This window comes from Suricata suricatta, chromosome 9 (assembly GCF_006229205.1).
Source record: "Suricata suricatta isolate VVHF042 chromosome 9, meerkat_22Aug2017_6uvM2_HiC, whole genome shotgun sequence".
NCBI classification, from domain to species: Eukaryota; Metazoa; Chordata; class Mammalia; order Carnivora; family Herpestidae; genus Suricata; species Suricata suricatta.
This window is the reverse complement of record NC_043708.1, coordinates 56,534,088-56,548,937: the sequence shown is the minus strand read 5'-3', so window position 1 is coordinate 56,548,937 and position 14,850 is coordinate 56,534,088.

Below are 14,850 nucleotides of genomic sequence, written 5' to 3'. Positions count from 1 at the left end.
TGAACAGGCGGGCCTCACACAATTCTAATGCACAGCTTCCTGGAAGAAAAAGAATATTGAGTTGGGATCACCAGGTTCAGTAACAGCCTTTGATGCAAAGACAACTCAGACTAAAACTGCTCATAATGAACTCAGGGTGGGGATATTTGTAGCTGGCTTTTCCACTGTGCAGTAGGTAATGGGCCATACTCTAATGAGTTCACACACCAAAATCACTGGACTGTAAATTCCCTCTGGGAAGCTGTCCAATAGTTTGCATTTAGAGAAATACTGTATGTTAATATCATTTATACATGACCAAGAGCTATTCCAGATGGATTTTTCTTTCCTCATATGCTACTAGTTTTATTAAGTGTTAATACACTATCAAAAATGTATTGTTTAATTTAATTAAAGTTGTACAGATAATAGACCCTCTTCCTTATCTGATTGGAAAAATCTGCATAGATGACTAAGAGAAAAACTGTATCCAAAGGACTTCTCAAGCTAAAAGCAATTATATTCCAAATTCTGTGGATGGCAACACGTTTTATTCCAAGGTGATAAATATCTGATGGATCAAGACCCTTTTGATTCACTTTTGCATTAAGATCTGAGTCACGGGGCACCTCAGTGGCTCAGTCAGTTGGGGGTCTGACTTTGGCTCACATCATAATCTTGCGGTTCATGAGTTCAAGACCAGCATGGGATTCTGTGCTGACAGCTCAGAGCCTGGAGCCTGCTTCGGATTCTGTGTCTCCCTTTCTCTTTGTCCCTTCCCACTCATGCTCTGTCTTTCTCTCTCAAAAAATAAACATTAGAACATTTTTTTAAAAGATCAGGATCTTCATCCACAGCCTTACTTTCCCCCCAAAACATTTAATATTCCCACTTTCAAAGCCTTTGTTATCAACAGTACAGACATGAACTTTACTATTTACCTCTTTTGACTCTTCCGCAGGATTCTTAGGTATAGCCCTTTCATGTCCTGGAGAACCAGGAGCAGGACCTCATGTGAAGTGACTTCCCCTATGACTCCATCTCTGGCAAAGAACCAAAGAAAGTGTTATATACATAGGCAGACTTCAGGACACTATTATTTCATAAGTTTTGATTATGTCCAAGGAGCAAAATTTCTCTTTCAATACGTGCCTTCATGTAAACACTGAAATAAAATTTGTAGAATCATATGACATACATTAATGCAAGGAATTAAATTGGCTTTGCTATGTTAATGCAATACGTAAAGGGAAAATGTGCACATAGCTGAACCATTCATTTGCCTTAATTCATCATTTCTCTTCATAAGGATTATTACCACCTGAACTTGCCAAATGAAGCTTCCATCATTACTGCCCCTCAACAGTTTACCTGAAATGTGCCAAGATCCTTTCAGGGCAGCCTTGGAAAAGATTGTTGTTCTCTTGTTGTTAGATCACCTTGAAAATGTATCACAGAGACCAACTCCTAACTCTCTGATATAATTGCATCCTCCCAAGGGATACTTTACAATTCATTTATAGTTCTACTATTTAGAAGACAAAATATTAATAATAAAAACTTAACACCAGGGACACCTAGGTGGCTCAGTCGGTTGAGTGTCTGACTTCAGCTTAGGTCATGGTCTTGCAGTCTGTGAATTCAACTCCCATGTTGGGTTCTGTGCTGACAGCTCAGAACCTCAATGGAGTCTGTTTCAGATTCTGTGTCTCCCTGATCTTCCCTCTGATGTGTCCTGAGTAGACTCACTCTGTGTCACACTGTCTACATTATGTATCTCACTTCATCTCATCACATATGCATTTTATCACTTCACATCACTACAAGAAGAAGCATGAGCATAGTACATAAGGTATTTTGAGAGAGAGAGAGCACATTCACATAATTTCTATTACAGTATATTGTTATAATTGTTCTGTTTTACTAGTTATTGTTGTTAATCCCTTACTGTGCTTAATGTATAAACTTAATTTCATCATAGGCATGTCTAGATAAGGAAAAACACAGTATATTATATGGTTTGGTACTATCCACAGTTCCAGGCATCTCCTGGATGTCTTGGAATGTATCCCCCATGGATAAGGTGGGGAAGAGAAAAAGGGACTACTGTATAGGTTTTCTATTCTTTAAAAAAATCTGGCTTTACTAATAAATACATTTGAATTTACTAATTTACTAATAAATACATTTATTATAAGAATATAATAAACTTCCAAATATACAACTCTAAATAAGTAAATACATATATACATATGCACAAAGTTTTATGTAAACTAAAGTAAAAACACTTCAATTTGATAATAGTTACCAAATTATTGGAAAACATTTATATTCTTTAACTCAACAATTACATATTTAGAAAAACTTTTGAGTAAATAATCAGAAGTTATCCAAACAATTATGCATAAGAATGCTTACTGAAGCATTCTTTTAACTAGGAAAAAGTAGAAACAACCTACTCTATGTCACATTGTCTACATTATGTACCTCACTTCATCTCATCTAAATGATTATAATGAACTAAAATGTACATAATATGCAGCTATTTAAAGTTTTTTCATGTTAATTACTCAAGGAAAAAATATAATGTGTTTAAAAGATGAGAAATTATACATACAGTATGATCTCAAGTTTGAAAGATACATGTACATACATAATGTACAAACAAAATCTGGAAGAAAATACAGAAATACACTAGTCATTTTTTATTTCTGGGTGATTTTTATTTTCGATTTTATACTTTTTTCTTTTTAAAGGTTTAAATAGCTGTGTACTTTTTTTAATTTCCAAAAGAGAATAAATGCTATTCTGAAAGGAATATTTACCTAAAATTATAAGAAAGCTGAAGCCAAAGAAATATTTTATCATTTAAATGTGTTACAAAATAGCATATCAGGCTCTCTACATATGATGCTCCTACTCTGATTTCAGTGCTCAGTTTAAGCCTGTCTTAACTTAGGAAGCACTGCACAATCACGTCTCACAAACAGAATGGAAGCATTTCGCCCCCCACACACAGCGCCACCTTTGGTGGTCCCAGGGCCCCGCACGCCATCGCTACGTCCTCATCACATTGGACGTGCCCTGTGCAACCCTGGTACCTGCACGTTAGCCTGACGCCGTTGGCCTCTGTCAGGGATAGCTTAGGAGAATATGCTATGAAATGCTTCCCTGTATTTAATGTAAGGATGTTTTGGAAGGTGAAATATTGTCCCCTAATTATGCATGATCCTCTATCTTCTCATGATGATCATTTGGGGAAAATTCTCTCTGGGCTCAACTTCAGGAATAGCTACAGTTTTCCTGGGCGACATGTTTGATTTTCATCTTGTAAACACCGTGAATCATGTAATTAATTGTTTCCCTCAACTTGGCTACAAGAAAGTTTAGTGCTTAGTTTGTGACCTACCTCTCATAAAAAACTGCACAATGTGCTTTCAATGTGTGCCTCTTACCGGGAGTTTTTATGCTACTTTTAGACATCCTCGTTCCCCTTTTACCCCTATTTCTTCACTTTAAAAAGCTATCTGATCTTGGTGTTTAAATGTGTCATTGTATACTCTTAAAACTTTTTTGAAACCAGGCATGTTACATATAAATCAGCTAATTAATGAAACAAACAACTTGGGTTCATTTTTGTGCTATTATTTTCTGTACCATTTTACAATAAGTTTATATTTCCTATGTTATTAGAGTAAACATTACTTGATTACTGACTTTGGTTATTATTCTTTGTGAAAACAAAATATTTCTATACTGCATTTTCTTAAAACATCTGAATAATTAATTGGAGAGGGGTGTTTATCTTTTCTCCAGATGGCTGGTGACTTGTCAAGAGGGCCACCATGTGAACAAGTTTTCTACCACATCATAAAGTGATTAGGTAGAAATTTTAATTTATTCTAATGACCGAAATCTTAATTTACAACATCAACCATGTTTTAAAATATTCACACATCTGTTCCAGTTACATTGCAGTGGCAAAGATGCATTTCTTTTTTATTCGGCAAGCACTACAAATATATCTGTTATTTACTAGTGTGTTCCCTCATCTATCAAGGTTGCTCAGAGCAGACAGCATTTAGTGATTAAGTAAGGCATGGCAAAGAATGATAAAAAAGAAAAATGATTTCAGCCGTAGTTATGTTAATTCAGGAATGTCAACTATAAATGTGAACTCTCCCATCAACTATTTCCCAAAAGGAAGCTTGACCACCATTTCAACACGGAATCAATAAATATAATTAGTGCAGTCAGAGCATTCATTGTACTGGGCTTTCTTTTTTCACTAGTTGGTTCCATAGCAAAGTCTCAAATTAAACTGAGACCTCCAGAATCCCCAAAAGACCAGCCCACAGTAGAAATTAAATGGGCAATGGCAATAGGGGGAGAAAAATATTTTAATGGAACATTCGATTTCATGAATTTAGGTCCTCTCTCTCTGATTTATTTTTCAAAGCACACTTGGGGTCTTGGGGTTTTTCTTTCCATCTTATTCGTACTTAATCATATATCTCTCTAGGGCATCTCTCTCAAGGATATCTGGAGAGGCAAAGAAAATGCCATCAGTTATCAGTCCCCTTAGAGCACTTTACTTTTAAAGAAGGCCCTCTCCTGGTTATTTATGGATAAATACAATTCTGTTTTCACCTGGGTGCTCCCCAAGTGATTAAATAAAATGTAGTAAAGATAATTTTAGTGAAGCTATGCGTAATGAAACACCTTGAGACAGAAAAAAAAAATAGATGAAACGACATCTCTATTGACTCTCCATTTAGACAGTTTATCAGCAGCAACAGCTCATAACTCTCTAGGAAAACTCATGTCTGAAAATTCCGTTTGGCAGTATGAAACTGTTATACCATAACTAGGCTAACCCAAGGTCAAGGTTTGGAGGAACAAGCAGGCTTGAAGACCAAGGAGATACTCTAAAGCCAGAAGAACAGGGAGCTAAATCAGAGATAGAAACATTAGCTAAGACAAGAGTCCCATTGTTACCAAAAGTTTACACATTCTTTCATCTTACAACAAACATTAAGCGGCTAAGCACTACTAATAGTTACTAGTGTCCCAGGCACTCTGTTAGGCCCCAGGTTTCCAAAGATATCTGAAACATGATAATCTCCCCCAGAACAGCACAGTGTAACACAAAGATAAAGTAACAACAGTGGGAGCTCCATTTATTAGTACTAACTTTACACCAGGCACTGTGCTATGTATTTTACATGCCTTTTATCATTTTACTCCTTACTACAACCCCAGGAAGAACATTTTTTTCCCTTTACAACTCAACTCTCCTGGACCATACAAAAGGTTAGGAGAGTACCATAAGCACAAGGCTGACCCAAGCCCAGATTCCTTGCCAACTTGCACAAGAAAGCAAGCACCATTATTTTTCCCACATTACAGTTAGGAAATAGAAGTTCCAAGAAGCTAAGTGACTTATGAAAACAAAACAGCTAGTGAATGGCAGGACCAGACTTCATTACTAGACTTTTAACCATGTCTGAAATGTCAAGGGACAAGAACAGGAGATTCTTTAAAGAAGCAGTACAAATGACCAGTAAGTGTTAAAAATATAACTTCTCTGGGGGCGCCTAGGTGGTTCAGTCAGTTGAGCGTCCAGCTTCGGCTCAAGTCATGATCTCATGGTTCGTGGGTTTGAGCCCCGCATCAGGCTCTCTGCTGACAGCTCAGAGCTTGGAGCCTGCTTTGGATTCTGTGTCTCCCTCTCTCTCTGACCCTCCCCTGCTCACACTGTCTCTCTCTGTCTCTCAAAATTAAATAAAAAACATTAAAAAGAATTTAAAAATATAACTTCTCTGGTATGAAAGAATGCAAATTAAAATGGGATAATATTTGTCATCAATCAAATTCGAGTTTTACCTGTTGAACATTTTTTGACAAAGCAGTAGGCCTTCATAACTGCCAGTGTAAACAGGAAGTGACCACTTTTGAGAGGATATTATTAATTAATATTTACAATATTAATTAATATTATATATTAACATTAATAATTAGTGTTTAATATTTATAATATTACTTGGTTTGACAAAATGAAAATATAAAACTAGCAATTCAACTTCTAAGTTTTTACCTTAGGAAATAATAAAAATGAGCCAAATATTTTCTATGTACTTATTTATACATTCACTCAATAAGTATTTGCCAGGAACCTGGAATAGAATATTGAGCAAGATATACTTGGTCAATGTCTCCATCGAGTTTAAGAGTAATGATGCTCATTATAATATAATTCACATAGTAGTCAAAATATTGGAAATAATAGGGGTCAAATACACTATGGCACATCCATAAAATGCAATAAATTGCAGCCTTAAAATAAAATACTATTCTGCAGAAGAATGCTTAAAGAATTAAAAAATGTTCATGCTGTATTACACAAAAGTAGATTATAAAATATAATGCTATGAAACAGAATACATGGTCAGTACCATCCAAATTTCATAGATTTTAAAACTGCATTTATTCATTCACTCAAAAAATATTTATTAGAAACCTATTACATGACAGACCCTGAGGAAACAGCTATAAGCAAAATATATAAAGGTTTTGCCCTCATAGGGCTTACATTCTAATTGGGAAAAATACACAGTAAATAAAAATGATAAATGTATATAACATGGTATTTAATATTACAGAGAAAATGGAATAATATGAGTTGGCCAGAAAAGGATGCTCTGATACAGTAACATTTGAGCAGAAACCCTGAAGAAGTGAGCCCCACGAATATCTTTGATAAGAGCATTCCAAGCAGGGGCAGCAGGAAGCATAAAGGCACTGAGGCAAGAGTAGGCTTATATTTTTGGAAGAGCAGAGTGAATGAAAAAGAACGGTAAATGATCCTATGAGGGAGCTAACAGGAGAATCAGATCATGTAGTAGTTTGAAGGTCATGCTAGAAAATTCGGACTTAATTTTCAATGAGATGAGAATTCACAGCAGCATATCGAACAGATGGGTGGCAAGAGATGATTTATATTTTTAAAGGGACACTAGCTTTTTTGTAGAGAACAGATGTAAGGGATGGCAAAAGCAAGATGATAAAGTCAGGGGTAGCGGGGCTGATGAATAAATTCTAGAATTGAGCCAACATTGACCAAAATGGGCAAACTAGAGAACTTTTATAGTAGATGTAAGAAATCATCAAAAGTTTGTCTAGGGACATGTGGCGGCCATTAAAATATATCTCTCAGATCTCCATTACAAGGAGAATGTTGACCAACAGCCCAGCTGCTGGAACAAATTCAAACCAAGGTCATACTTCCTCTAGACTGCTCCCAGTTGATGACTACAAGGGATACTAAGTCATGCCCATTCACAAAAGACACAGGAGTCCTCTGATGGTGACTTTGGCTCAAGGACTACACATCAATATTGCAGAAACTTTCTTAGAACTGCACAAAGGTCTATAACTTCCTAACCACTGACAGTTCAGAGACTGCTTGGGATTCTCTCTCTCTCTCTCTCTCTCTCTCTCTCTCTCTCTCTCTCTCTCTCTCCTCCTCCTCCTCCTCCTCCTCCTCTCTCCCTCTCTCTCTCCTTCTCTCTCCCTCTCTCTCTCCCTCTCCTCTGCTTGTATGTTTTCTCTCTCTTTCAAAATAAATAAATAAACTTTAAAAAAACAATCTCCATTTCCTTCAGTGCCCAGATCCTATCTACCTAAAAGAAATAACCCTAACATACTACTTCTTGTTAAATCCTGTTTTTTGATGGCTGACTTCTTGGAAAGGGTCAGCCATGTAAGAACTCTCATTTTATTTTTTTTAATGTTTGTTTATTTATTTTTGTAAAAGAGAGGACACAAGTGGGGGAGGGGCAGAGAGAGAGAGAGGGAGACACAGAATCTGAAGCAGGCTCCAGGCTCCTCACTGTCAGCACAGAGCACGACGTGGGGTTCAAACCCACAAACCGTGAGATCATGACCTGACGCTCAACCAACTGAGTCATGCAGGCACCCATGAGCTCTGCGTTTTAAATTAGGATGCCCATGGAGTGAATCCACAGGCCCAATCTGTCTTGGTGGAATGTCAGGTCCCACAGCAGTTGAGTGAGGGAGATTATTTTGAGCCTTCTCTATGTCCATTCAGAGTCAGACTCACTGCCATTATGACTGACTCAAGCTACTAGAATTTCTTGTTTATGTCCCTTTCACTTATCATCAGGTTTCTGCTTTCCAGGCCAAGTCATCCCTTTACCTTCTAGCCTTTTCTTTTTCACTTTCCATCAATGATCACTATTTTATCTCTAAAAGGTTTCTAAGAAATTTCACAGACCATATTCAGGAATAGGTACTTAAAACCCCTCCTAAATATAAAACATAAAATAAAAAATGGTGCAATATTTCCAACTCAACCCAAAAAAGCCTTCAGAAAGGCTATTAGTTGAAGAAGTTAGGTATGTGGCAGAAAACAGAGAAACTGAAAATAAAATGATGAATAACAAGAAAATGATATGGATGTGGAATACCAAAAGTTAGATGAGGAGAAATTTGACTAGAAAGTTATTTATAGAAAAGTAACAGCCACTTTTTTTCTTATTCCCACCTAGCACTTCCAGCAATAATGTTCTCTAAACTCAGTTTCTCCTCTCACTTCTATCAGTTTTTGTCATGTTTAGCTCCCATCTGCTTCTCTTCTATGCCTGAGTATATAGTTACTTCCTCTCTTTTCATATACACATAAGAGAAATAAACAGTCTCTTGGTAACAAAAATCAATTAACTAGATATAAAATTTACTAAAACTACATTAATAAAGTTAGGGAAATATCATATCTATATTCTCTCAACTGATGAATAAATATTATTCACTTCTCAGTGGTGTCATTTTCTTCCATTTATATTGTTAACATCTCTCAGAACCCAATAGTAAAACAATAGTAGAAAACCTGAGTATTCCCACAGAGGCAATATTTAAGATTCAGCTGTCCTCACCAACCCAAAATGTGTAGTCACTGTAACTGATTGGCATTCGTAAAGAAGGCCATGGTCATAGGTTCCATCTCCCTTGGGCCAGAGGCCGAAGGTTATGGCAACTAGCCTCTTGCTCAGCCCCTGTACTGAAAATAGCTTAGGCAGCCAAGCCTTTCTGCTAGGCCAAAGGGGCATAGATAATGTTCAAACAACCCAGTTTTATTGTGAAACCTCAAAATATACCACCACTGAGACTAATAATCCCAGGAAACATCACAGTATAATAACATGAAGCTAACCTTGATGTACACCTTTTCTCTAACAAGAGTTTTAATAAAGACCATTATGGGGTTTCCTTCCACTCCCAGGGAAACACAATTCCAATTTCATATCTCAGTCAATGGAACAGTAGAATTCAATTTGAAAAATTTGAACACACTCTTCAGAAATACAACTATTTTGTTAAATGCGCGTATACCTCAATATACACAGTTTGCCTAAAGCTACAATGAGAACATCAAAAGTTATTCGGAAAAGGGAACTGATGTTTATGTGAAAAATAACATCATTTAACACATTCGGCTTGCCTAAGGAAAGAACAGCTTACAGGACTCTCTGTGAACTGTAAACACCATAAAGATCTTAAATAGAAAGAATGAGAAGAAATTAAGAAGAATTAAATGCAAATTGGTTATCAGGAAAAGGAAAAACTGTCTCCATAGCATGAACATCTCCCCCCAGGGATTAATTAGGGCATAAATGAACTTACTCAAGAACTAGTAATGACTCCAATGGTAGAGATCTGTTATAGTTTTAAATTAGACATAAGGAAGGAACAGCCTAGTTGGCCATTCTTGAGTCAATTTAGAGTTTTTTATTCACCCTTGGTTTGAGTATGCTAAATACCCATTTTGCATGGAAGTAACTGGGGCAACAAGAAGACAGCCAGCAAATACAGCCTGCAATTCAAAGGTCTGCATCCCCTTAGGAGAGCCTCCAGTGAACAGAGTCTCGCTTCCCTCTACTCCATAAGAGCAGTCTTCCCTCTGTACACGGGTATACTTCTCGCCTATTCTGTTCTGACCGTTGCATGGTTTCCATCCAGTGACAACATTGACATCCAATGTCCCCAGCAGAAGGAACATTACTGTTGCTCTCCAACTGTAAGATTTTGAGTGTTGGGACATGCCAAAAAACCAACACTCCTGGAGTGGATTATTTTTCTTTGGAAAGACAGTGGGGCAAGGAAATGGATAAAACATTGTTTCAAATGCCTTCAGAATAGCCAATAGTAATGAGTTGAAAAACGAAGGGGACGCCTGGGTGGCTCAGTCAGTTGAGCGTCTAACTTTGGCTCAGGTCATGATCTCATAGCAATCGAGTTTGAGCCCCTCCCCCCACTCACCCCACCCACAGCGCTGCCCCCACCATCTGCTTTAAGTTCTGTGTCTCCCTCTCTCTGCCCCTCCCCATTCACACTGTCTCTCTGTCTCTCTCTCAAACTAACAAACATCTAAAATTTTTCAAGAAAAACATTTGGAAACTTGTTCATAAATCCATGAGAGGCACTCTGTGGACACAATCCTAGAAATACTTGAGAAAAGACACTTTGCATGGAGCTAGACATCCTGTACAGAGAAGAAGCTACACCACAGCAGCACTTAAATCACTGATGTGAATTATTATTATTAGTATATCATTTTAATTTAATTATTATATATCAAAATATGTTGTAATATTTTTGTAAGATATATAATTACAGATTATATAATGTCAATTTCTTTTGTACCCACAGATAAGTAAGGCTTTGGGATAGTTGGGTTTTATGCTAAAATTTTGATTTTGGAGAACTGAAAATTTTACTTGATTTGACTTATATTATCTCACATTTTTGTCTCATTTATTCAGTATTAGAGCATGGTGTTATAAAATGAAGCATGGAAGGGTTTCCTAGTTTATCATTTGTGTTTCTAATCAAAAGGCAATGACAAAATGCTAACACAATAACCACTCCTGCATACCATCAGCTGTAGCCATCCCCGTTAAAGACCCCAATGATTCCACTCAAAATAAGACAGTTGTTTGGTAACTTGTGTTGTCGCAAAATCTATGGCGCACCCTGTGCCAGTAACTGGTGTCTGCCGCATGTGAACTGCATGGCTCCTCACTAGCTCAATAACAAAAGCAAACACATAGTGCTCACTAGGTCTAGACACTGTTCTAATTGCTCTACACATTGTAATTTATGGCCTGATTAAGCAGTTGCTATTTTTTTTAAGTTTATGTGCTTATTTTGAGAGAGGAAGAGAGAGAGAGAGCTTCCACCATGGAGCTCAATCTTAGGAACTATGAGATCATGACCTGAGCCAAAACCAAGAGTCAGACACTTAACCGACTGAGCCACCCAGGTGCCCCAGAAGTTTCTATTTTTAATTCTCATTTTAAAGATTAGGAAATGAAGGTGCTGAAAGTTAAAAATGAGGTTGTATGACTGGGCAATCTGCACCCAGGGTCTGAACCTCTATGTTTCACTTCTTTAGGGACTGGGACCTCAAGACTTAAGGAGCTGGCCCATCTGGCTAGAGAGGAAAAGAAAGAACTGATAGAGAGGAGAAGGAGAAGCCATTAAAAATATCACAACATAATACTCAAATTCCAAGAGAAAGGCATGATGCAAAAGGAAAGATCTAAAGTAGGCCAAGAGAACAGAGGAAATCTGTCCCAGACTCCTTCTATTTCTAATCTCTACTTCTCCTACAAAAGGCAACACTTTCTTTCTTAAAGAGTCCCTGGATTTTGTTTTTTTTTTACTTGAAGCATAGTTGACATACAATGTCACATTAGTCTCAGGTATGCAACATAGTAACATATATATTTGCTAGGCTTGCCACGTGTAGCTACCACCTGTCACTATACAACACTTTTACGATACCATTTACTATATTCCCTATACTGTATCTTTTCTTCAGTCCATACCAGAGCTCATATTTGGTGGTGGTGAATTATGGGGTGATGTGTATTTCTTAAAAAGGAGTTGCTACAAAAACATATCCCAAAGCCACCCCACGGTTATCTATCTTGCTTGTCATGAGGAGCACCAACCAAAAATGCCCCTCTATCTTTAATGATATCTGAGAAGCAGGGCAATCCTGGAAGACTGAACTATTGCTCCAAAACTGTAAACAATGTCTCATGTCTGCCTTTTCCTTCCTCCCACTCTAACTGGTTTGCCTTCCCTGATGTTTTTGAGAGCTTTGGCTTTATAAACCAAGAGGAGGGAAGTCTTACTAGAGAAGGGCTGGAAGAAAGGCAAGAGCCCAGAGGGGAAAGAATGGCATCTGGTCCTTACCTAATCTCTTGAATTGGCTTTGAGCCCCCTTTGGAGAAGGAAGTTGGGGTTTCTACGAAACTCTGGAACAAGCAGAGTTGTACTGGTCAGTGACAAAGTATGGCCCAGAGTTGGACAGCAGATTACTCTATAAACCAATGCTCAACATTCCAAGAAGCAATGGCTACAAAGGTAGTACTCAGCATGGGCACTGGCATCTTATGATTGGCATTGGAAAGCACTTTTGTTGGTAGGTAGTAGGCTTGGGTAGTGAGCACCAGGACGGTGCGAATAGGTGTCATTTGGCAACCAACAGGCTGATTTGTAGGCCTACATAAAGCGACTTTGGGGGGCATCCAATCAAGTTAATGCCTTCCATCCTCCTATGCTTTCTCCCTAACCCAAATTTTAGTTAGAAAAAGGAAGTGTAGCTTCATATTATAATCACACACAATGTGTGACAGAGCACATTCATTTAGGTAAGAGTTCACTTTAGATCCAATTACCTCATATTTGGACTGCTGCAGGAGCCTTCCAACTGGCCCCCCTGCCTCCAGACTTTCCTTCCTGCAGGCTACATGATATCATCCCCAAAAACCATTTCATCGTGTTATTTTCCTGCTCAAAACTTACTCTACTCCACAAAATGAAGCACACCTGTGGGCAAAATGTGATTCAAACAGCTGAGGAGGGCTGGTAGGATGATCAGCCTTCCAGTTTGTCCAGGGCTGCCCTAGTTTTAGCGTCAAAACTCCCTTGTGCTGGAAAAGCCTTCAACCCCAGAAATACTAAAAAGGTTGGTCACCTTCACTGACCATTGACTTCAGCTTGGGATTCACATAAAAGTGTGGGGGGAGGTGCTTTATTTTTTATGATGTTCTCCAACACAGACAAGAACCATTAACAGCGGCTATTTTTACACCAAGGAGCAATGAAATTTAGTTGCTTACTTCATAGAGACAGCTTGGTTGCTATGGCAACAGAGAGTGGCAAACTTGATTGTTCAAACATATAAAATCAACGAATCTTTCAGTGTTTGCTTCATACTTTTAAGTTTTATTATTTGCTACCATGGAGCTAAGCCCCTTGCATCGTGAAATTGTGTTATAACATAATTACTTACTTTCCCTAATATCATTATCAATAATTAGTTATCTTATTTGTAACAGCTGTTTAAAACATATATTTCCTTTGAGAGAATTTTTAGGGCATCAATTTAATAAAATCAACTTAAGGCACATAAATTTTAAACTCTCTGTGGACAAAAAATTGGAAGAATACTAAATTCCTATGCACAGGTACCACTTAACATATCCACAGTTATAGTAAGTAATGTGTACATCTTCATGGGATGAAGTTAAGACTCTGATATTATTCATTTAGGTAGACCCTACCTTGCCCCATAAAAGATTTAGGGAGGCTTTAAAAATACAAGATAAAGCAAGCAACCAAGCAAGAAATAGAGATAAAAAGAAAATGTGGGTAGAAAAGCAAATTTGTGCCACGAATAGTAAGGTTAGCCCCCAAAAAAAGGAGGGGCATGCCAAGAAGTTCCCTTTCCTTGCAAAATTCTAAAGATGTGTCACACATATGCTTCTGACCCATGTAACAGGCAATTCAAAGAAAAAGATCATGCTCTATTATAAAATCTAATGTCCTTTTGGTAAAAACAAACCAGTAACACAGAAACAGCATAAATTTAACTAATAGGGAGATGATACATCTTTATCATATGGTTTTCACATAGGAGATACTATTTAAGGATAAATGTCTAAATCAATTGGCAATTATGTCACCTAAGACTACTTTGTATAGATGAAGTTTACGTGATTATTTAAAAGGAAAAATATCTTATTCATCTTTTAAAAAAAGAAAAAAACACCTCTGAAAATTATAAAATAGAGATCTTAACTTTGACTCTGTTACTTCCTCCAAATAATTCTTTTAAAATTGACTCATAAAACAGCAAAAGCACAAGGTGGGGCACCTGGGTGGCTCAATTGGTTAAGCGTCCAACTTCAGCTTAGGTTATTACCTCATGGTTGTGGGTTTAAGCCCCTCATCGGGCTCTGTGCTGACAACTCAGAGCCTGATACCTGCTCCAGATTCTCTGTCATCCTCTCTCCCTGTCCTTCCCCTGCTCACACTCTGTCTCTATCTCTCTCTGTCTCTCAAAAATAAAGAAACATTAAAAAAAATCTTTTAAGAGAAAAACACAGGGTAACAGGTAATAACCAGCATGGCTTTCAAAGAAATCATGTAAAGAATTTTATTTAATGTGTTCCTGTTAAAAAAAATGCCCAAGAAATTGTTGTCTGGCCCACAAACACCCTGTTAAACACAGCATGCAATAATATACCAATAAAAGTAATCACTTGCACTAGGATTTACACAGGGATTTTATATACAATACTTCACCAATCCTTCTTTGACACAAAGAAACAAAGGAAAACAAAACAGGAAGCTAAAGTGAACCAACTTTTCCAACTTGCAAATGGTGATTTCAGGTTCAAACTTATGTCTGACTCCAAAGCCCATAATCATTTGATTGCCTCTGGCTACCAAATAAATTAGCCACATAATACAAAATAAATGATTCTTTTTTTTTAA